This window comes from Rhinopithecus roxellana, chromosome 1 (genome assembly GCF_007565055.1).
Source record: "Rhinopithecus roxellana isolate Shanxi Qingling chromosome 1, ASM756505v1, whole genome shotgun sequence".
Lineage (NCBI taxonomy): Eukaryota > Metazoa > Chordata > Mammalia > Primates > Cercopithecidae > Rhinopithecus > Rhinopithecus roxellana.
Window position 1 is genome coordinate 68,122,659 of NC_044549.1, and position 24,123 is coordinate 68,146,781.

The following is a 24,123-nucleotide window of genomic DNA, read 5'->3' on the forward strand; positions in this document are numbered from 1 at the left end:
GAGTGTTTCACTGAAACTTTTAGATCTGCTTTGCATTTGCACAGGGGTAAGATCTAAGACATATTAAAGAAAACCGTAAAGAGCCAACTGAATGAAATTATTCATCAATGAGTGTGTTTCCACAACATGTAGTGAGTGTCCTATCAATGGAAACTTTAACAAACTAGCTAGATTTTGGTTTTACAGGATTCTTAGATCTATGGATTGATTAAGATGTGTCTGTAATATTAGATGTATCTTAGAGAATACTTATCCAAAATGTACTTCATGGAACATGGAGGAGCTACAGACTAACATTTTCTGTGGTCAAATGTTTGGGAAATGCCTCATTTATTCATTCATAATATAATAACATTGGAAATATATGCCAATTTCAATTTAGCTGCTCAGTGCCAAGAGTTCTTACACATAAACTATTTAGGAAAAGAAAATAAAACAAACTTTCATAAACTTTATGAAGCTAACATTTCCTGAGCTTTAACATTTTTCTTTTGTTGTTATTTTTTGATAGTAGGAAAGCCTTCTTGTGATACCATTAAGATCCCATAGAACATTGCAGATGCTTGTCCAAACCTGCCAAAAAATAACATCGTGTGCAGAGACTTTCCATGGGCATTGGGTGCAGCTATTTGTAATGAGAAACAAAATAACTGTTGGCTTCCTTGGTAGACTTGTGAGAACCAGTAGTTCTTCTGCATGGTGCAGGGATAGATAAAGAAAGTTGTTTTAGGTATCTATTTTGCATTCTCTTTCATTCTAGGAAATGATCAAGTGTTGATGGCATTAAATTTCCTTTAGCACAAATGTAAAGAGGGCATGTTTATGGACTTTGACTTTAATTTCTTCTAACAAGCCTTATTTTCCCTGAGTATGTTTCTACTTACTTAAAAACAGATGCTGTCTGAAAAATTCATGAAAGCCAAAAATATGCTGGAGACTTTGGAGAGAAGCTCTTTACCCTGTTATTAAAGTTAGATTGTTTTTAACAATTTTTCTTTTTTTTTTTTTTTTTTTGCATCATCTGCTTGGCAGTTAACCTCATGACCTTGAGAAACCTTTCTGGCTTTCTTATAACTCAGTTTCCTTCATTTACCTACCTACTTAACCAGATTGTACATAAAATCACATAGTATGTATAAATGGTTATATTAACAGGTAGATCCTTTCAAACCCACTTATATTGGTGGTTTTGTTAATGAATATTGCATTTGTGGCAGATAGACATGTTTCCTTAAATGAAGGTTTTCAAAACTGTCATTTTGAGTAAACTTTACGTATTATCAGTTGCTTGCCCTCAAAACTATTTGCACTGTGAATTGGAATACATCTTAAGAAATTATTTTAAAAGATGTAAATAACTAGTGGTAAAGTGATAGAGCACATCATAACTTTCTTCATTATCATTAAGTAATGTGGCTTTGTCCATATGTTACTCTCCTTTGAATTATAATTCCTATTTTTATTGTATGGGGGTTTGCACACTTTTGTCATCAACTTTTCTTTTTTATTTTCAAAACATAGTCTCAGGATTTTTCTTCTGGAATTAAAATTTAACCCTAAGGAAAATGTGCCACAGTAGTTTAGTCTGCTTTTCTGGAGCTCTGAACCATTGAGGGCCAGAACTGACACTATAAGCAGGAGCAGCAGTCCCAAGATGGGATTCAAATATCAACCTTTGATTTATCTGATTCAGTATGAGTAAGAGGATACAATATGACTGAACAGCAAACCTGCGAGAAACCTACAAGTATAAAACCAACGTTATTTAATTCAGGTAATAAAATAGAATTCTTAAACACACTCTAAATTGAAAAGCCAGGAGATGCAGTTCTAATTATATGCCTTAATTAGAAGTAGGATATTTGCAGCTTATCAAGTTATGTGTAAATTTGTTCCTTTGGCACAGTTTGCCTATATAAGCAGTATTAGTTCAGAATAAAATGTTTATTTGTTACTGAAATTGGATCTAGTGTAATTTTCTGTGTTTTAATACATAGTCCAAGTTTTGTGGGATCACTCTAGAGAGAACTGTGTGGTGTTTATTTTTTGAATAAACAGGTTTTTTGAATAATAATAACTTACATATCTATAGTCTCTTATCTGAAACCCTTGGTAGTTTAGAACTTTAAGATTGTAGAACGGTAGTATGCTACTAGCGCTGTATGCTATGGGACATTCCAACAGAGAATCTTGGGCAATGGCCAAGCACGTTGACATTTCTTAGTGCTTGAATGGGATAAAGATCATAAAGAGCATCTTTTTTTCAGCTGAGGTCAGGTTGGGCTGACAATGTGTTTGGGTTTTTAGAGCATTTTGCATATTAGAACTGCAGATAAGGGATTATGGACCTGTAGTATTAAATATAATAGCTGACATGTTTTGTGTTTATTTCAAGCCAAACATGGTACTTTACTTGTATTATCTCATTTAATCTTTGCAACTCTTTGAAGAAGGTGATAGTATTAATTTTGTTCTACAGATGAAGAAGAGTTTCAGAGAAGTTAAGAAACTTGTCTAAGGATACATACACCTAGTAAGGAAGTGGTAGAGTTATATTTCAACTAAGTCGAATTAGACACCAAATCTGGTGTGCACAGTAACTAGTTATCCTCCTCGTATTCAGTGTCTCTGATCTGCAGCCCATAGACTCAGTCTTACATCAACATAAAGGAAATTAATAGGAAGGGTATCAGGTGACAGAGTATCAGGCCTAGGGAGATAATCGGGGGAAAGAATGGGTCTAAGTAGCAACACTTCTTTGACAGTCTTTCTTGGCCATTTCCATTAGAATACAAGTAGCAGTAAGATTCAGATGAGAAAGAATACTTGAGCTCATGTTGCCGTTAGGGTAAAGTAACGTGTGACAAATCCAGCATGAAGGAGCAGTGTTCCTAAAGGAAAGTTGATTGCTCTCAGCAAAAGATGTGATTCACTTTAGCAAACTCCTGTAAAATGTCCATTCTATGGATGATTGATTAATTGCAGATGAAACTAACATTTGGATAAAACCCCGGTTAGTTTTTTAAGTACAATCCATTTTAAGTTTACCACCTGCTTGATGCCAGCAAAACAGTGAACTTGGCATCTGAATACTCAGATTCCTGTCCCAGTTCAGACACTTTCTAGGTCTTGGATCTCAGATCTAGAATCAGTGAGCTTTTTTCTTATTTGTAATCTGAGAGCAACAGTACATCTCCTAATTTACCTAGTGGGCATTGCGTTAGCTAAGATAGCTCAGAGAGCTTCTGGAAGTTCATACCCTATGTATTCATATTTCCCATGCTGATTCTGTGTTTTCCTTGGATAACTGGCAGATGCAGTGGGGGGGATCCTGCATAACTTCTGCGGCCAAATCATAAGGAGCCTTGCAGTATCCACCTTGTTTTCTTGGCATCTTCACTCTAGGGGAAGCTACTGCCATGTAAGAAGTCTGATCATTATGCTGTGAGGAAGCCCAAGCTAACCACGTAGAGAAAGATCAATTCCTGGCCAGCCAGCTGCTATTCTAGCTCTCCCAGCTAATGTGCCAGACATGTAAATTACCTTGGACATCCCCACCCAACCAAACCATTAGTTCATTTCAGTCTGAAGTGCTATCTGACTGAAATGGCATGAGCGATGCCAAGGGACAACTGCCCAGCTGAGCCCAGACCACTCACAGAAACGTGAGGGGCAATAATCCACGGTAATAAGTCACTAGGTTTCCCCGTAGTTTGTTATCCAATAGCAGACATCCAGAAATAGGTTTGCTGTGAAGAAGAGAGATAATGTGTTATATTCCTCAAATGAAGGTGAGCAGCTGTTTTATTATAATTGTTTTGACAATCCAGAAAGCAAGGTCTTTCTCTGTAATATCCTCAGAGGTTTCATTACAATTTGCCATTGTGATGAGGATAGTGATCATGCTGTACTCTCTGGATAGGGATAGAGAGTGAGTGTTTGTGATTGGCCAGCATCCAAGATTGTCATCATTTTTCCTTAGTGCAGGAGTTTAAAACATTCTGCCATTTTCTCACTCGTATTTATATTTTCACAGTGAATGGGGTTTTCTCTAATACGATTACGGTCATAAAGTCACTCATTTAGAACTTCTGATGGATCCTCATTGTGGATGACAGGGCCCATTTCTCTGCTTTTGTAGACTTTCCCTCTGTCCAGAAACTATAGGGAAAATAAGATGTGATAGATTTTGAAAAAGTGATAGCAAGTCAAGAACAGTTGGCCAAACAACTTTCCAACAATTGGGACAGGCTGCCAGAGTGAATGTCAAAGAGAAATTGGTTCTTGGATGGTTTTACAGAACAAGAAGATAATGAAACTGAGAAATAGGAAAGAAGTAGGAGGCATGCAGAGGGACAGAAGTGAAGGATTTAATATTAGGACACCAGAGCAATCAGTAGTAGGTTGGATAGCAGGAGTTGAGAAGCGGGAGGAGGAAGCAACTAAGGGTTGGTTGGAACTTCAACACTAATGGGTTCACTCCCTCCTATCTGTAATTAATTATAGCTTTAGTTACTTCATTTTCTCCTTAGAGGAAGATAAAGTGACCTGGACTATCTTCTTTATGTTATAGTTGTTTAGAATCAAAGGGCATTTTCTGTAAAGTCTCATTTCCCAAGTAATTCTTAAGATTTCTTAAGTGTCACTGTCTCATCAGATGGAGTCATAAAATGCATGGAGATCTCCATGCATTTTATGACTGTTGCTAGCAGAGGACTAGAATAACATAATGATGGTATTTTGCAAACAGTGATGAGGAGCAAATTGCACATTCCAATGTCAGTCTATTCTCAAAAGAGTATAGCTCAAAGTTTCTACAAAGCTTTTTGAAAGCTTTTCTTTTTTGAAATGAGTTTCTGATTTCTGTTTTCCTAGCTATACATTGATTTTATTTTGAGGAAAATTTTAGGTAGTAACATTATCCTTCATATTTACTGATTTGCTGTAGAATTTTAAACTGGACAAATGAAAGCCCTTGAGGATGAGAAATTTATATTCTAATATAGCAAAATAAATATATGTCTTGCAACTTGAATTGTTGTTAGGAAATTACTTATGTGCCTGAGTTCATGAATTATTTAATTTAAGATTATTTTTCTTTTTCTAATTTATCACTGGCTAAGCCCTTTAACAATCTTTTGATTTATTAAGAGTCCTTTTCCAGAATTAGATTTAAAGCTCTATTGTTTTCTTATGATTTTCCTATGAAAATTGACTATGTCTCTTATAAAGGCTATTTTTCTCTTCTATGACTTATCTCATTTCTCTATTATGAAAGGCAATCATTTTAAAACTGATGAAATTTTAAAAAATTGACCTAAGCTGGTAAAAAAAAACCCAGCCCATTTCATGATCCTTCTTCACTTATTGAAAAAGACTGTCAAGTCAGGAGTTGGGGAATGTTCCGACCTCCATTAAGAGGTAGATGACTTGCTTGTGTCTAGAGGCGTTTGTGTCATTTGCCTCTCAGTGCTTGCTGCAGTTTTAAGGAAATTGTTCTCCTATTGAGGTTATGTATCAGAGTCACCCATGAAACTTTTTATTAATAGTGATTCTCTGGCCTCACAATGAGGTTTATTAAATCAGAATCTCCAGGGCACTGGTTTGCTGAGCAAGCCTCCTAGATGATTTGAATTTGTACCCAGTCTGCATCTGAAAACCACTGCTTTTCAAAGAAAGGCAGACAGGTTGATGGATGATAGGATCCATCTGACACATGGAAAAGCTACAAGAAGGGAGAATGGAGGAATCCTTTATTTAGGGAGACATGAGTATTGTGAATGATGGCGTAATCACTGCTAAAAATTTCTCAGGTTTCTAAGAAAGTTGTATGTGCTCAGTTGTCTTGATGGTGTCTCCAGCCAAGTTCTAATGCAGTGGTTCCCAACTAGGGGCATCTTGGTCTCCAGGGGCTGTTTGACAATGGCTGGTCCTATTTTTGGTTGTGATAACTAAGGGGATGCCACTGGCATCTAGTGATTAGAGGCTAGGGATGCTGCTGAACATCCTCAGTGCAAGGGGAGCCCTGTGTTAGTCAGAATTCTCCAGAGAAACAGAACATATATGATGGCCCAGCTTATGTGGGAATCGTGCAGGAGTTTTACTCAGGTTTTTGTCCTCTTTTGAGCTCCAATTGATTGGATGAGGATCTCTCACATTATGGAGGGCAATCTGCTTTACTTAGTCCGGAGATTCAAATGTTAACCTCATCCAAAATATCCTCACAGACGCACCCTGAATTACATTTGACCAAATGTCTAGTCAACCTGTGGCCCAGTCAAGTTGAGATATAAAATTGACCATCACAGCCCCTTATAACAAAGAGTTATCAGGCCCTAAATGTCAGTAGTGTCAAGGCTGGAAAACCCTGATCTAGTGAAGTGCAACGAAATCCTCAAAGTAAAAGTATTCTTGGGGCCAGCATTGAAAAGGATGTGGCAGGGCCAGTCAGAAGAACGTTAGAGATGGACTGTGTGGACCTTGAGGAAGCCAGATGAGATAAAGAGGAGGAGAGGGCATGAACATAGGATAAAAGCTCAAGACAGGAGGAGATGGGGTTAAAATGAACGTCAGGAACTTGGAAAGAGGGATGTTCATCAGAATGTTATTTTTCCTAGCAGTGTTATGTAAAATAAAGTGCTATCTGTCTTAAAGTCTGAAAAAGTTAGGGCCAATTTAACATCAACTTTAAGATAGTAAATCTTTATTCTGTAAGATGTAATGGTAGTTTTTAAGCCATGAAAATTGGAAATGTAAGACAGTGGTAGCATATGTGAGCCCGAGAGAATTTGATGGTAAATTTGTAGTATAGAACTTTAGACTTGTTTTTACCAGGAAGAAGCATCAGAGAAACAGTGGGAGTAATCAACGCATATTTGTTGTATTTCCGAGGCTGGTAATGGAGCTAAAGTGTGGGGGCAGAGCTTTTTATTTGGGAAAGTGGGGAAATGGGTCCGGTCAATGCAGATGAAGGGGTACTAGGGGAAACTTATCATGTAAAATACACTTTCTGTCTTCACAAGTGTAGCTCTAATTGCGTGACCTGTGTGCAGATTTGTTGTTCAGAACAAATGGGGTTACCATAAGTATGGAAAATGGTTCCTGGTCTACAGTGAATTGGAGAGACTAGAGAGGCAGGCTAGTGCTCTTAAATAGCAGTGACCTGAGTTCATTTTTCATCACCTTTCTGGTAAATATTCCTAACTTTCTCTAGGGGATGTGCTTTCCCCATGTTTGATCTGTTTTTTCTGAGAGGTGTTTGGTTCATCCTGGTTGTAGGGTTGGGTTTGTGATACAGACATAGCCTCTCAGAGGCATTTGGCCATAAGTCTTATCCAGATGTGGGCTCATGACACCAGGTCTATCTAGTCAGATCTGCTGATGCTAATTCTGAGGCTCTTTTCTTTCTTTACTCTTGTATTTGGAGGTGTAAGGATGTAATCCCAAGTTCTTGGCCATAATTTTGCCATACTATAGAAAGGGACTTTTTCAAAATGTAGTTAATTCAAAGAAGACCAGAGTTGAGAGACCTTATATCATTTGTGCTCCTGGATGAAGCTGTACCTGAGGCAAGGTTGTCCCAGTATTCTGTTATATAAACTATTAAATTTCTTTTTGGGTTATACTAGTTTGTGCTGTTTCTTTCACTAACGACTGAACAAATTACTAAAAGATACACTGAATTATTAGGAGAAACTGTCCAATTAGTAAGTGATATAGCCAACTAATAACTAATTAATTAATGTTTCATACTCTATTATTTGGGCTCTGTGTATATCTTGGTGATACTCTTCCATTCTTGTTTGTGTTTTGGAGAAGTTGACAAAAATGCAAAGGCTGTCTTTGGTAATGCTTGGTTTAAAGCATATTTCATATTCAGAAAGTTGTTGTATTTGAGAAGCGACGTGATAATTGGTTTTGAGAGTATACGTCTTAGACAATTAAACGGTTACATTGCTTGCTTTCTGGGTTTAAAAAAAAAGAAAAAAATAAAACAAATCCAAGGGTATTCCAGTTGTATAAATAGGGACAACACAGTTTATGCTATTTGTAATTAGAGATACCACTCAAAAGAATCGATTCTGTTTACTTTTGTATTAGTGTACTGTGGAAAGTCATTAATTATAAAGTCTGTTCTTATCCAACAACATGCAATAAGTAAAGATGAAAATAGATTATTAGTTTGAATAACTGGTTGCATGCCATCCAGTTTTATATGATTGTTGAAATACAAACAAAACAAAACCAAACCAAACCCCACAGTTCTTAAATAGGACATTTGTGACATAAAAAATTAGAATCTAGGAGCAGGAAAATATTTTCCCAGTATCTAAAGCCATTGAATCAAAATAATTGTGTAGATCACACTTTAGTTCAGATATAACCTAAATAAGTTCTCTAGCCAGGGCACCCATCTGTCAAAAAATAAAACTCTGGCCCTTATTTAAAATGGCTTCTTTAGACTGAGGTCATCTAGCTGTATCTAAATTGGACATGAAATGTCAATTTCATACCTTTCAGTGGCACATTTCATATTGCTCTACTTAAGGTTATGTCAGCTTTACCCATAAAATGCAAGTGATTTCAGTCTTATTCTAAATGAACTAACCAGATATATCAGCAATGGGCACTGCCTTGCCACTGCAGACAAAGGGAATGTGTGAAGGGAAGACAGAAACCACTTCTTCTGTTTCTTAACTCTGGAAGTATGAGGTGTTCCAGGTCGGATGTCTTGTCTATATTTTCGTTCCTTGTAAATGATAATTTGGGGGTGAGGGGATTAGAAAGATGCTTTATTAAAAATGAATTTTATTACCTGCAGGCGATTTACTTGCTTAAGTTATATTTGTGAGTTATTATATGTAACTTTATCACATTGGAAAGTTTATGAACCTTGTGTAGAAAGAAGATTGCATTTGGGGAGCTGTGTACATCATGGCTTTTTCACAAGTGACAGAAAAGTGCTGCAGATGATTTAAGCAGGAAGAAATGAATTTTTTGAATGATTTTGAGTCCAGCAGGGAGATAGGACAGTCAGTTTTGGATGATGGCAAGGACAAAGCCAAAGCGGGCCAGGCAGGCAAGGGAGTAGTGTTGTGAACACCCTACCCCACTCCTACTGCACCTTAGTATTGCAACTGCCTGTGTTGCCACTGTGTAAATACTGCTGCTTAATATCTGCTTCTTTGGATCCGAATTCAGAGCCCTGGGGACAGTGCATCTCATTGGCTGAGCATGTATCAGCCGTTGGTAACCAAGCTGCAAAGAGGCTGGGAAAGTAAGTAGTCGGCTCATTTAGCTTCTAACTGGAATGTGATCATCTCCCAATATGTCTGCCTTTCTTTGCTTTCTTTGCTTTCTTTGCTTTCTTTTCTTTTCTTTCTTTTCTTTCTTTTCTTTCCCTCCCTCCCTCCCTTCCTTCCTTCCCTCCCTCCCTCCCTCCCTTTTTTCTTTCATTCAGATGGAGTCTCACTCTGTTGCCCAGGCTGAAGTGCAGTTGTGCAATCTCAGCTCACTGCAACCTCTACCTCCCGGGTTCAACCGATTCTCCTGCCTCAGTTCCCTAGTTGCTGGGACTACAGGCGCCCACCATCACACTTGGCTAATTTTCATGTTTTTTTTTTTTTTTTTTTTTTACTAGAGGCAGGGTTTCACCATGTTGGCCAGGCTGGTCTTGAACTTCTGACCTCACGTGATCCACTAGCCTTGGCCTCCCAAAGTACCGGGATTACAGGTGTGAGCTGCCATGCCCGGCCCCAGTATGTCTTCTTATAGTGGGGGTATCTCAAAAAGGAAGAAGCTTCAGGTGCTTGGCAGCTAAAATGGTTAATTTTATGTCAACTTGACTGTATCATGGGGTGCCTGGACAAAACATTGTTTCTGGGTGTTTCTGTGAAGGTGTTTTAGGTTGAGAACACCATTAGAATAAATGGACTCAGTAAACCAGGTTGTGAGTGGGCATCATCCAATTCACTGAGGGCATGAATAGAACAAAAATACCAAAGGGGGAAGAATTAAGAATTTGTTCCTTTCTCTTCCTGCCTGCTAGTTGATCTGGGACATTGGTCTTCCCTGCCCTGGAACTGGTATTTATACCATTTCCTGGTTATCAGGCCTTCAGACTTGAACTGGAATTACACCGTTAGCTCTTCTCTGGATCTCCAGCTTATAGATGGCAGATTTTGGAACTTTGCAGTCTCCATAATCATATGAGCTAATTCTGTATAATAAATTTTCTTCTATCTTCTATCTATCTATCTATCTATCTATCTATCTATCTATCTATCTATCTATCTATCTATCTATCTCACCTATGGGTTTTCTTTCTCTGGAGAGCTCTGACTAATAGAGCAGCCAAAGCAAAGACAGTTTTTATGTGTATGGTTTTATGGGGAGTGGATTTTCAGGAAAGCAGGACAAAGATTTTTTCCAGGGCACTTGGGTAGTGCATCTTTTTTCCTCTAACAAATAGGGGAGAATGTGGCCTTCTGAGTATTGGGTTTGCTCAATGAACCAGGAGAGCCAATGTTTATAAATATTCCTTTAAATGGAAGAGCGTAGATCCTGGTTCATAGTTCCTGTAGTATATTTGTAATATTTTCATCACACCCCTAGGCCAAAGAGAATACTCAACATTAAGTAGTTTTATTCATTAGGTAGGTGGGTTGAAACAAGTAAATAAGAATTTATGTACTAACATAATTTGAAAAAATATATATCATTTGAAAAAAACAAATTAAAATTAAATTTTTTTTCTTAAATAACCACGATTGCTTACTAATGGGATATATCCTCCTGTTGGGCCCAGAATGACTTCACATACATTGGAATTAGACTGGACACTGCTACCTGATTCCCTGTCTGCATTGATTTTCATGAAGCACATTTTATTACAGCAATGGCTATGAACCCAGCTTTGCAAAGATATAACATAATGAAAATGAATGTAATGCAACCAAATATTGAAACTGCAAACTACCTCGAGCTATCCCGAAAGCTGAACATAGCTTGGGAGTGGTAGACATAGATTGTCATTGAAATTCTAATGTGATGGTGATGGCGACTTGAGTTGAAGGGCATTCTTGCAAGACTGCTTGGTTGGGGAGTGTCAGGGCAACTGGATGGCTCCAGAACCAAGAACCTGGGAAAAACTATGCCAGTGTGCACAGTGCACACTCTTCTTCAGTGTAGCCACTCTGCTTCTGATGTGTTTTGTTGTCTAAATCAGTCAGAAACCTATCACAGATGTGTGCATCTTTTCCTTCCAATCCACAGAACCCACCTGATATGGTTTGTCTGTGTCCCCACCCAAATTTCATCTTGAATTGTAACCCCTATAATTCCCCCATGTCATGGAGGGAACCGAGTGGGAGGTAATTGAATCATGGGCGCAGGTCTTTTCCATGCTGTTCTTGTAATAAGTCTCACAAGATCTGATGGCTTTATAAAGAGGAGTTCTCCTGTACAAGCCCTCTTGCCTGCCACCACGTAAGATGTGCCTTTGCTTCTCGCTTCTCCTTTGCCTTCCATCATGATTGTGAGGCCTCCCCAGCCATGTGGAACTGAGATTCCATTAAAACTCTTTTTCTTTATAAATTGCCCGGCCTCAGGTATGTCTTTATTAGCAGTGTGAGAACAAACTAATACACCGCCTGAAATAATGTACCTTTTAAAATCCTTATTTATGGGTTGATGAGAAAACAGAGCTTTCGTTTTATATGATTAACAGAAGATGAGTGCCTCTGTTGCCCGGATCAGACTGTCTTAGTTCATTCAGGCTGCTATAACAAGTTACCATTATCTGGGTAGCTTCTAAACAACAGAAATTTGTTTCTTACAATTCTAGGGTCTTGGAAGTCCAAGATCACGGCAACTTCAGACACTTTTGGGGAGGGCCCACTTCCTGGTTCGTAGATGGACCTTCTTACTGTATTCTCACATGGGTAGAGGAGGTAACAGAGCTCTCTGGAGTCTCTTTTGTAAGGGCACTAATCCCATTCATATCCTAATTACCTCCCCAAAAGCCCCAACTTTTAATAGCATCACCTTGGGTATAAGGATTTCAAGATATGAATTTTGGGGGAACATACACATTCGTAGCATAGGCCAATTAAGAACGAGGTATATATGAAAGCATGGCTCCTTTCTTTCTTGGTACAAAGCTGGTGTATGCCTCAAAATTTATATTTTGCACTCAGAAAAATTATTCCTTTTATTCCCTGAACTGCTTGTTCATGTGATCTCTACTTATGTATGCCCAGGTTTTTGATGTGTTTATGAGTTGGCTGTTTCATTGTGATGGAACATCTTTTGATTGTGTTAAGAATTCCAGCTTCTTTTCTTTAAAGATCCTGTTTTATAATTTGCCAGCCTAAGCACACTCAGTATACAGTCTGCAAGGTTACAGGTTATGCGAAACCTTCAAATGAAATATTACTCATGCCTGTTCTTCATCTGGAATATCAGTTGCTGGGCGAGTTGGAGAAAAAAATCCTCAAATGCAGAGCACCTTAGCATTTCTATAATGTTGTTATGCGGGGTATTGTGATAGGCAGAATGCTGGCCCTGCCCCAAAGATGCCAGTGTCCTTATCTCTGGAACCTCTGAATATGCTACCTTACATGGCAAAAGGGACTCTGCCAATATGATGAAGGTAAGAATCTTAAAATTAGGAAAAAATTCTGGATTATCCTAGTGGACCCAGTATTTTATAAGTGTACTTGTAAATGAAAGATAGGGACAGGAGTTGTGATTATGTGATTGCTGACTTTGAAGATGAAAGAGGAACATGAGCCAAGGATCAAGGTCAGTCCCTAGAAGCTGGAAAAGCCAAGAAAACAGACTTTCTTATAGACCCTCCAAAAGGAACAGGAAGGAAGCCCAACCCAGTCTTAATTGTAGCTCAGTGAGACCCATTTTAGACTTCTGATTTCCAGAACTGTAAGCTAGTAAATGTATATTGCTTTAAATTACTACATTTGTGGCAATTTGTCACATCAGTAGTAGGAAATGGATACAGCTATAAAGTGGAAGAAACCATGGAAAGTTCACTGAGCCGGGGCCGGGCGCGGTGGCTCAAGCCTGTAATCCCAGCACTTTGGGAGGCCAAGACGGGCGGATCACGAGGTCAGGAGATCGAGACCATCCTGGCTAACCCGTTGAAACCCTGTCTCTACTAAAAAAATAGAAAAAAAAAAAAAAAAAAAAAAAAAACTAGCCAGGGGAGGTGGCGGGCGCCTGTAGTCCCAGCTACTCCAGAGGCTGAGGCAGGAGAATGGCGTTAACCCGGGAGGTGGAGCTTGCAGCGAGCTGAGATTGGCCACTGCACTCCAGCCTGGATGACAGAGCCAGACTCCATCTCAAAAAAAAAAAAACAAAAAAAAACAAAAAAAACAGAAAGTTCACTGAGCCTTTTTAGATTAATCTTTAACTCATATTCTAAAATCATATAGCTCCCTGAGTCTCAAACTGATAACTACATAACCACACTCGCACTGTTCTCAGGTTTACTACAAGCAGAATTACTCCGTACTGGTGTTCAGGCAGATGTATTCTCACTATGAAATACTTTTTAATTGGCGTTCTTGTGATTGCCTCCAAAATGTTTAAACCTCTTGACAGTTGCATCCATTTTATGAATCCATCTTCAGTAATAAAGATTGAAATGCTCTAAACCACCAACAATTAGTAGTTTAATCAGGAACTGAGGGTGGTTTTATAAATCCGAACCTGCTGGTCATTAGACCTCACTGCCATCATTATATATTTCTTCATCCTGATGCATCTCACATTCATTTTTTGACATTTTAATGATTTCTGTCATAGGCATATTAACTGTCCACATGTAAATGTGATGGACACTGTTTTGGTTTATAGCGTGGGGCTATTTTGATTGGTCATACAGCCAAAGAAGGAAGTAAAGGATATAAACAGTGTGGGTGCTTGTATTTTTTTTCCAATATTTGTGGAAGCATCTGTTTCTACATATGATTGGCACAAATGATATCTTTTTGTAAAAATATTTCATAATTTCTCCAAAATATACCAGCTTTCTGGTTTTGTTTTTAGAGCTAGAGACTTTGTCTGCTCTCCTGACTTTTGGATATTTTTTCTTTCCTTTTTTTTTCTTCTTCTTCTTCTTTTTTTTTTATACTTTAAGTTCTAGGGTACATGTGCACAACGTGTAGGTTTGTAACATACATATACATGTGCCATGTTGGTGTGCTGCACCCATCAACTTGTCAGCACCCATCAACTTGTCATTTATATCAGTTATAACTCCCAATGCCATCCCTCCCTCCTCCCCCTCCCCATAATAGGCCCTGGTGTGTGCTGTTCCCCTTCCCATGTCCAAGTGATCTCATTGTTCAGTTCCCACCTATGAGTGACAACATGTGGTGTTTGGTTTTCTGTTCTTGCGAAAGTTTGCTGAGAATGATGGTTTCCAGCTGCACCCATGTCCCTACAAAGGACATGAACTCATCCTTTTTTATGGCTGCATAGTATTCCATGGTGTATATGTGCCACATTTTCTTAAAACAGTCTGTCCCTGATGGACATTTGGGTTGATTCCAAGTCTTTGCTATTGTGAGTGGTGTCTCAATAAACATACGTGTGCATGTGTCTTTATAGCAGCATCATTTATAATCCTTTGGGTATATACCCAGTAATGGGATGGCTGGGTCATATGGTATTTCTAGTTACAGATCCTTGAGGAATTGCCATACTGTTCTCCACAATGGTCGAACCAGTTTACAATCCCACCAACAGTGTAAAAGTATTCCTATTTCTCCACATCCTCTCCAGCACCTCTTGTTTCCTGACTTTTTAATGATTGCCATTCTAACTGGTGTGAGATGGTATCTCATTGTGGTTTTGATTTGCATTTCTCTGATGGCCAGTGATGACGAGCATTTTTTCATGTGTCTGTTGGCTGTATGAATGTCTTCTTTTGAGAAATGTTTGTTCATATCCTTTCCCCACTTTTTGATGGTGTTGTTTGTTTTTTTCTCGTAAATTTGTTTGTGTTCTTTGTGGGTTCTGGATATTAGCCCTTTGTAGGTTCTGGATATTAGCCCTTTGTCAGATGAGTAGATTGCAAAACTTTCCCCCCATTCTGTAGGTTGCCTGTTCACTCTGATGGCAGTTTCTTTTGCTGTGCAGAAGCTCTTTAGTTTAATTAGATCCCATTTGTCAATTTTGGCTTCTGTTGCCGTTGCTTTTGGTGTTTTAGACATGAAGTCCGTGCCCGTGCCTATGTCCTGAATGGTATTACCTAGGTTTTCTTCTAGGGTTTTTATGGTATTAGGTCTAACATTTAATTCTCTAATCCATCTTGAATTAATTTTTGTATAAGGAGTAAGGACAGGATCCAGTTTCAGCTTTCTACTTATGGCTAGCCAGTTTTCCCAGCACCATTTATTAAATAGGGAATCCTTTCCCCATTTTTTGTTTTTGTCAGGTTTGTCAAAGATCAGATGGCTGTAGATGTGTAGTATTATTTCTGAGGGCTCTGTTCTGTTCCATTGGTCTATATCTCTGTTTTGGTACCAGTACCATGCTGTTTTGGTTACTGTAGCCTTGTAGTATAGTTTGAAGTCAGGTAGCGTGATGCCTCCAGCTTTGTTCTTTTGACTTAGGATTGTCTTGGCAATGCGGGCTCTTTTTTGGTTCCATATGAACTTTAAAGCAGTTTTTTCCAATTCTGTGAAGAAAGTCATTGGTAGCTTGATGGGGATGGCATTGAATCTATAAATAACCTTGGGCAGTATGGCAATTTTCACTATATTGATTATTCCTATCCATGAGCATGGCATGTTCTTCCATTTGTTTGTGTCCTTTTTTATTTCACTGAGCAGTGGTTTGTAGTTCTCCTTGAAGAGGTCCTTTACATCCCTTGTAAGTTGGATTCCTAGGTATGTTATTCTCTTTGAAGCAATTGTGAATGGAAGTTCATTCATGATTTGGCTGTTTGTCTGTTACTGGTGTATAAGAATGCTTGTGATTTTTGCACATTAAGTTTGTATTGTGAGACTTTGCTGAAGTTGCTTATCAGCTTAAGGAGATTTTGGGCTGAGATGATGGGGTTTTCTAAATATACAATCATGTCATCTGCAAACAGGGATAATTTGACTTCTTCTTTTCCTAACTGAATACTCTTTATTTCTTTCTCTTGCCTGATTGCCCTAGCCAGAACTTCCAACACTATGTTGAATAGGAGTGGTGAGAGAGGGCATGCCTGTCTTGTGCCAGTTTTCAAAGGGAATTTTTCCAGTTTTTGCCCATTCAGTATGATATTGGCTGTGGGTTTGTTATAAATAGCTCTTATTATTTTGAGATATGTTCCATCAGTACCAAATTTATTGAGAGTTTTTAGCATGAAGGGCTGTTGAATTTTGTCAAAGGCCTTTTCTGCATCTATTGAGATAATCATGCAGTTTTTGTCTTTGGTTCTGTTTATATGCTGGATTACATTTATTGATTTGCATATGTTGAACCAGCCTTGCATCCCAGGGATGAAGCCCACTTGATCATGGTGGATAAGCTTTTTGATATGCTGCTGGATTCGGTTTGCCAGTATTTTATTGAGGATTTTTGCATCAATGTTCATCAGGGATATTGGTCTAAAATTCTCTTTTTTTGTTGTGTCTCTGCCAGGCTTTGGTATCAGGATGATGTTGGCCTCATAAAATGAGTTAGGGAGGATTCCCTATTTTTCTATTAATTGGAATAGTTTCAGAAGGAATGGTACCAGCTCCTCCTTGTACCTCCAGTAGAATTCGGCTGTGAATCCATCTGGTCCTGGACTTTTTTTGGTTGGTAGGCTATTAATTATTGCCTCAATTTCAGAGCCTGCTATTGGTCTATTCAGGGATTCAACTTCTTCCTGGTTTAGTCTTGGGAGAGTGTAAGTGTCTAGGAAATTATCCATTTCTTCTAGGTTTTCTAGTTTATTTGTGTAGAGGTGTTTATAGTATTCTCTGATGGTAGTTTGTTTTTCTGTGGGGTTGGTGATGATATCCCCTTTATCATTTTTTACTGCATCTATTTGATTCTTCTCTCTTTTCTTCTTTATTTGTCTTGCTAGCTGTCTGTCAATTTTGTTGATCTTTTAAAAAAACCCAGCTCCTGGATTCATTGATTTTTTTGGAGGGTTTTTTGTGTCTCTATCTTCTTCAGTTCTGCTCTGATCTTAGTTATTTCTTGCCTTCTGCTAGCTTTTGAATGTGTTTGCTCTTGCTTCTCTAGTTCTTTTAATTGTGATGTTAAGTTGTCAATTTTAGATCTTTCCAGCTTTCTCTTGTGAGCATTTAGTGCTATAAATTTCCCTCTACACACTGCTTTAAATGTGTCCCAGAGATTATGGTATGTTGTATCTTTGTTCTCATTGGTTTCAAAGAACATCTTTATTTCTGCTTTCATTTCGTTATGTACCCAGTAGTCATTCAGGAGCAGGTTGTTCAGTTTCCATGTAGTGGAGTGGTTTTGATTGAGTTTCTTAGTCCTGAGTTCTAGTTTGATTGCACTGTGGTCTGAGAGACAGTTTGTTATAATTTCTGTTGTTTTACATTTGCTGAGGAGTGCTTTACTTCCAACTATGTGGTCAATTTTGGAATAAGTGTGTTGTGATGCTGAGAAGAATGTATATTCTGTTGATTTGGGGTGGAGAGTTCTGTAGATGTCTATTAGGTCCACTTGATGCAGAGTTGAGTTCAATTCCTGGATATCCTTGTTAACTTTCTGTCTCGTTGATGTGTCTAATGTTGACAGTGGGGTGTTGAAGTCTCTCATTATTATTGTATGGGAGTCTAAGTCTCTTTGTAAGTCTCTGAGGACTTGCTTTATGAATCTGGGTGCTCCTGTATTGGGTGCATATATATTTAGGATAGTTAGCTCTTCCTGTTGAATTGATCCCTTTACCATTATGTAATGGCCTTGTCTCTTTTGATCTTTGATGGTTTAAAGTCTGTTTTATCAGAGACTAGGATTGCAACCCCTGCTTTTTTTTGTTCTCCATTTGCTTGGTAGATCTTCCTCCATCCCTTTATTTTGAGCCTATGTGTGTCTCTGCCTGTGAGATGGGTCTCCTGAATACAGCAAACTGATGGGTCTTGACTCTTGATCCAATTTGCCAGTCTGTGTCTTTTAATTGGACCATTTAGTCCATTTACATTTCAGGTTCATATTGTTATGTGTGAACTTGATCCTGTCATTGTGATATTAGCTGGTTACTTTGCTCATTAGTTGATGCAGTTTCTTCCTAGCATCAATGGTATTTACATTTTGGCATGTTTTTGCAATGGCTGGTACTGGTTGTTCCTTTCCATGTTTACTGCTTCCTTCAGGATCTCTTGTAGGGCAGGCCTGGTGGTGACAAAATCTCTAAGCATTTGCTTGTCTGTAAAGGATTTTATTTCTCCTTCACTTATGAAACTTAATTTGGATGGATATGAAATTCTGGGTTGAAAATTCTTTTCTTTAAGAATGTTGAATATTGGCCCCCACTCTCTTCTGGCTTGGAGAGTTTCTGGTGAGAGATCTGCTGTTAGTCTGACGGGCTTCCCTTGGTGTGTAACCCGACCTTTCTCTCTGGCTGCCCTTAACATTTTTCCTTCATTTCACGTTTGGTGAATCTGACAATTATGTGTCTTGGAGTTGCTCTTCTCGAGGAGTATCTTTGTGGCGTTCTTTGTATTTCTTGAATGTGAATGTTGGCCTGCCTTACTAGGTTGGGGAAGTTCTCCTGGATGATATCCTGAAGAGTGTTTTCCAATTTGGTTCCATTTTCCCCCTCACTTTCAGGCACACCAATCAGACGTAGATTTGGTCTTTTCACATAATCCCATATTTCTTGGAGGCTTTATTCGTTTCTTTTTCCTTTTTTTCTCTAGACTTCTCTTCTCGCTTCATTTCATTCATTTGATCTTCCATCATTGATACTCTTTCTTCCAGTTGATCGAGTTGGTTACTGAAGCTTGTGCATTTGTCACGTATTTCTCATGTCATGGTTTTTATCTCTGTCAGTTCGTTTATGGCCTTCTCTGCATTGATTATTCTAGTTATCTATTCTTCCATTCTTTTTCAAGATTTTTAGTTTCTTTGTGCTGGGTATGTAGTTCCTCCTTTAGCTCTGAGAAGTCTGATCGACTGAAGCCTTCTCCTCTCAACTCGTCAAAGTCATTCTCCATCCAGCTTTGATCTGTTGCTGGCGATGAGCTGCGTTCCTTTGGAGGGGGAGATGTGCTCTGATTTTTTGATTTTCCAGCTTTTCTGCCCTGCTTTTTCCCCATCTTTGTGGTTTTATCTGCCTTTGGACTTTGATGCTGGTGACGTACTGATGGGGTTTTGGTGTGGGTGTCCTTTCTGTTTGTTAGTTTTCCTTCTAACAGGACCCTCAGCTGTAGGTCTGTTGGAGACTGCTTGAGGTCCACTCCAGACCCTGTTTGCCTGGGTATCAGCAGCAGAGGCTGCAGAAGATAGAATATTGCTGAACAGCAAATGCTTCTGTCTGATTCTTGCTCTGGAAGCTTCGTCTCAGGGGTGTACCCCACCGTGTGAGGTGTGAGGTGTTGGTCTGCCCCTAGTGGGGGATGTCTCCCAGTTAGGCTACTCAGGGGTCAGGGACCCATTTGAGCAGGCAGTGTGTCTGTTCTCAGATCTCAACCTCTGTGTTGGGAGATCCACTGCTCTCTTCAAAGCTGTCAGACAGCTGTCAGACTCCACCCAAAGGTGGAGTCTACAGAGACACACAGGCCTCCTTGAGCTGAGGTAGGCTGCACCCAGTTTGAGCTTCCTGGAGGCTTTGTTTACCTACTTAAGCCTCAGCAATGGATGTCGCCCCTCCCCCACCCTCGTTGCTGCCTTGCAGTTAGATCTCAGACTGCTGTGCTAGCAATGAGGGAGGCTCTGTGGGCGTGGGACGCTCGGGGCAAGGTGTGGGATATCTCCTGGTGTGCTGTTTGCTAAGACCGTTGGTAAAGCACAATATTAGGGTGAGAGTTACGCGATTTTCCAGGTGTTGTGTGTCTCGGTTTCCCTTGGCTAGGAAAAGGGATTCCCTTCCCCCTTGTGCTTCCCAGGTGAGGTGATGCCTTGCCCTGCTTCAGCTCTCACTGGTCAGGCTGCATCCGCGGACCAGCGCCAACTGTCTGGCACTCCCCAGTGAGATGAACCCCGTACCTCAGTTGAGAATGCAGAAATCACCTGTCTTCTGTGTTGCTCGTGCTGGGAGCTGGAGGCTGGAGCTGTTCCTATTCGGCCATCTTGCTCCCGATCCCTCTTCTTCTTTTTTTGTTTTTTCTTTAAAGACAGAGTCTCATTCTGTCACCCAGGCTGGAGTGCAATGGCATGATCACAGCTCACTGCAACCTCACCGCCTGGATTCAAGTGATTCTCATGCCTCAGCCTCCCCAATAGCTGGGATTACAGTTGCCCGCCACCACTCCTGGCTAATTTTGTATTTTTAGTAGAGACGGGGTTTCACCATGTTAGCCAGGCTGGTCTCGATGTCCTGACCTCCAGTGATCTGCCCACCTAGGCCTCCCAAACTGCTGGGATTATAGGCGAAAGCCTCTGTGCCCAGCTGAAATGCTTTCATTTTTCACTCCCTTTTAAATTGTCCCCTCCATTGCCAGTTTACAAACTACTACAGCTGCCTCTGCAAATGATAGAAGAACAAAAATGAGGAGGAGAGGGGGCTGGAGGAGTAGGAGGAGAAGAAAGAAGCAGAGAAGGAGGACATCGTGGAAACTAAGGTTGCTTTCAGGAATATAATGTGAGATCTTGAGAGAGAATTAAGTAGTGAATTTCCATGTAACTTTCAAATATTGTAAATAGGTTGCCTCTATTTTTTGCAATTGCCAGGCAATGACACTGTACTTTACTTCTACTCTCCTCTGAAGGAGCAAAATGAGTGCTCTATGGCCTTAGCCTCCATTTCTCTCTTAACTAGATTCAAATGTATGTCATGCTTTCTGCCTTCATTGCGTAAGCGATTTTTCTCAAGGTCACTGGGAGCACCATGCTCACTCCCTCTGGATGGTTCACTGTACTCCCGTACAGCCTTGCTGACCATCTCATGATTTTGGGTTCATGGTCGTTTTAGAGACTGGATTTTTTTCTGTTTTCTGTTTTCCATTTTCTTTGTTACTTGGAATTAACCATGGCCAGATCAATTAATAAAACCATTCTGTTTGTCTTATTCTATTTGTGGATTTGGTTTGCAGTTACCTTCACAGATATTTTGGTGGCTAATGAAGTTAAACCAAAGTTTGTCAATCTGATTTTGCATAAGCTATGTGCCAAAACTGTGTTAGGTTCAATAATGCTCATTTTCTTGTTTAATTTTCACAACAACTAAGAATATTATCAGATTCATATTCTCCTTAGATGATTAATCATTAATCAGATTATTATTCTCTTTAGAAGGAGGTGATACTATTCTTGATGTAGACATAAAAAATCTGGAGGCCGAGGCAGGTGGATCACGAGGTCAGGAGATCGAGACCATCCTGGCTAACACGGTGAAACCCTGTCTCTACTAAAAATACAAAAAATTAGCCAGGCATGGTGGCGGGCGCCTGTAGTCCCAGCTACTCGGGAGGCTGAGGCAGAAGAATGGTGTGAACCTGGGAGGTGGAGCTTGCAGTGAGCCGAGATCATGCCACTGCACTGCGGTCTGGTAGACACAGAGAGACTCTGTCTCTAAAACAAAAAAGAAAAAAAATCTGAGGCTCAGAGAATCACCAGCAGATTGTAATTTTGAGCCCAGATCATCAACATCTAAATTCTCACTCCTCTTATTATACCATTCTATTAATTTATCAATGATAAATATTTGTTAAATGCATGTTGTGTGCTAGGCATTGCACCCTTTTCTTTATTTACAAACATATGAGTTATTATCTCTGCTTTGTAGATGAAGAAATTGAGTTTAAAGTTAAATGATTACCCAACATTCTGTTGTTATAAGTGCAGAATCAGTAAGCAAATTGCTGTACTGTGTCCTCCAGGGCCTGAGTTCTTACATTGCCATGAACCATTAAAGGTAAGATGCTAATTAAAAGTATCCGTGACTAATTTTAATGACTAACTCAAGTTTGGTGGAATTGATTTACCATAATATTTTGGTTACTTTTTAGGGCTACTCAGACGTACATAGTTGAACTGTAGCAGCAAATAGTGTGAGGGGAAGTAAGGGTTCTGAGCCTCCTTTCTGGGTTTACAGCAATATTTTGAACTAAGAAGATAGAGTAGAATTAGACATGAGCAAAGCTCCATCCCTTTCTTCTGCAGGTGAGAAAGAAATAGAGGGTGTAGGAGGTGAGTATACCTACCTATCAAGTCTTTATGATTTAAGTATGTGGAGCTGGTGGGACTGGAGCAATTGCCATGAAGTTCACAATTTTAGTGTGGCCTGTGATCTATTTCTTTGGCCACAGCTTACATATCAGGTCTGGGGATTTTTCTGGATACTGAAGGGTCTAGCTTCCAGCCTTAAAATTACTCTCCCACTTGTAGGTCAGTAAAATGAGAGTTTCTTTTACTTGGAAGTTTTAAGTTGACAGTTCCCATGATAAATCACTCCCACTTAGACTTTGTTGGTTTCTACCTTGTGGGATTTTCATAGGGTTTCTAAAAGGGAAAGACAAGCACTAGAGTGAAGAATTGTTCTTATTGTGGAAGGATCATCAACCTTGGCTGGACACGCAGATCAAGGGGTTCAGGGATGGGTGGCAAAGGATCATTGAAAGGGTTGCATGTGACACTTGCCTAACTATAGTAGTTAATTCAACTCTTCCTACACAATGACAGGGATTACTAAGGACATGACTTGTATTGTACTCATCCCTCTGACCCCACATCCTAATGTTAATAATTATTCTTAAACCTGGAATTGAGAACTCAAAGATAAACCAGTGCCCAGCACGTAGCAAGTTCTCAATTAAGTTTATTGAATTAAATCAAAAATTGGAATTGTATCTATCAAAGCCATATCAGCTCTAAGCTTCTTAAGAGAGAAAAATCTGCCCAGAGTTTCTCAGGAGGGATTTCTCAACATCGAAGCCGTCCTGTTCATACTGGATTTATTTTACTGACATAAATAGGAATATATGAGCAGGGAAGATCGGATACCACAATAAGGGTTTTGTACCGTGATATACGTCATTTTCTCCCCCCTAGGAAAGCACTGCTGATGAAAAAAATATTGGAGGGAGGTGGTCTCAAGAGAGTGGATGTTCAGGTGGAGGTTATCTCTGGTGCTCTGGGCTTCTTATTCATAATTTTCTCCCCAAAGAGAGTGGTTTTTAACTTCACAATTCCTTTGCTCATTTGGAAGTATAGTAGCAGAAAGATGAAGAGTGTTTGTGACCCACAACTAAAGTCTGTGTTCTCTTGTCACTTCATCAAATTAATTCTGTTGGCATTTTGTTCCCCCCCAGAAATAAATCACTGTTACGTGATTCTTTATAAAGCATTCCACACATTTATCATACCACAGTGATCTGAACCCATGTAGGGAATTTTAAGCTACCGTTGGTCATGTTGCAGGCCTAGCAACTCTGGCCTTGTCACATTGCATCTCTCTGCACTCCCTGTGCTACCGTTAATCCTTCAGGACTGAGAATCAAGGCTTTGCCAGTTAGAGGCTTGGAAATAATCATATAAAACATAATAGTGCAGCAAAGTGAGATTGAGCTTTTAATTTTTTTAAGTTCACAGAGAGCAAGAAGACAGGAAAGGACCGGCAGATTGAGAAAAATCGGGAATAAGATGAAATATCCTCAAACTTTAGCTTTTACGATTCCGCCTCACATTCAGTTTAATTATGAAATTTACTGGCAGCAACAATTGGCTTTTGGCATAAATTAATCATGCCGAGCATTATACATGAAATAAAATTTCAGTCCTATTTGTTGAACATTTTCTAAGAGCTTGGCATTCTTTCTCAGCACTTTACATAGGGTTTCTCCTTATCTACCTTATGAAATGTTATTATTACCATTCCCACTTTTAATATAAGAATATTTGGGAATTAGAAGCCTTAAGTAATTTGACAAAGGTCACATAACCTAGCATAATAGACTAGAAAACAAACTCAGGATGCTGTAATTAGTACACTGG

At 39.3% G+C, this 24,123-nt stretch overlaps 1 long non-coding RNA gene across 1 annotated transcript in view; it reads right to left on the reverse strand.

The window, feature by feature from the left end:
- LOC104675358 overlaps positions 1 to 22,446 on the reverse strand; it is a 41,063-nt gene extending 18,617 nt beyond the window's left edge. The window contains exons 1-2 of the long non-coding RNA XR_749767.2: positions 22,335 to 22,446; positions 3,660 to 3,749 (exon numbers count right to left, since the gene is read on the reverse strand). This is a non-coding gene — a long non-coding RNA (uncharacterized LOC104675358). The remainder of the gene's footprint in view (positions 1 to 3,659; positions 3,750 to 22,334) is intronic.
- Positions 22,447 to 24,123: the final 1,677 nt, after the last annotated feature.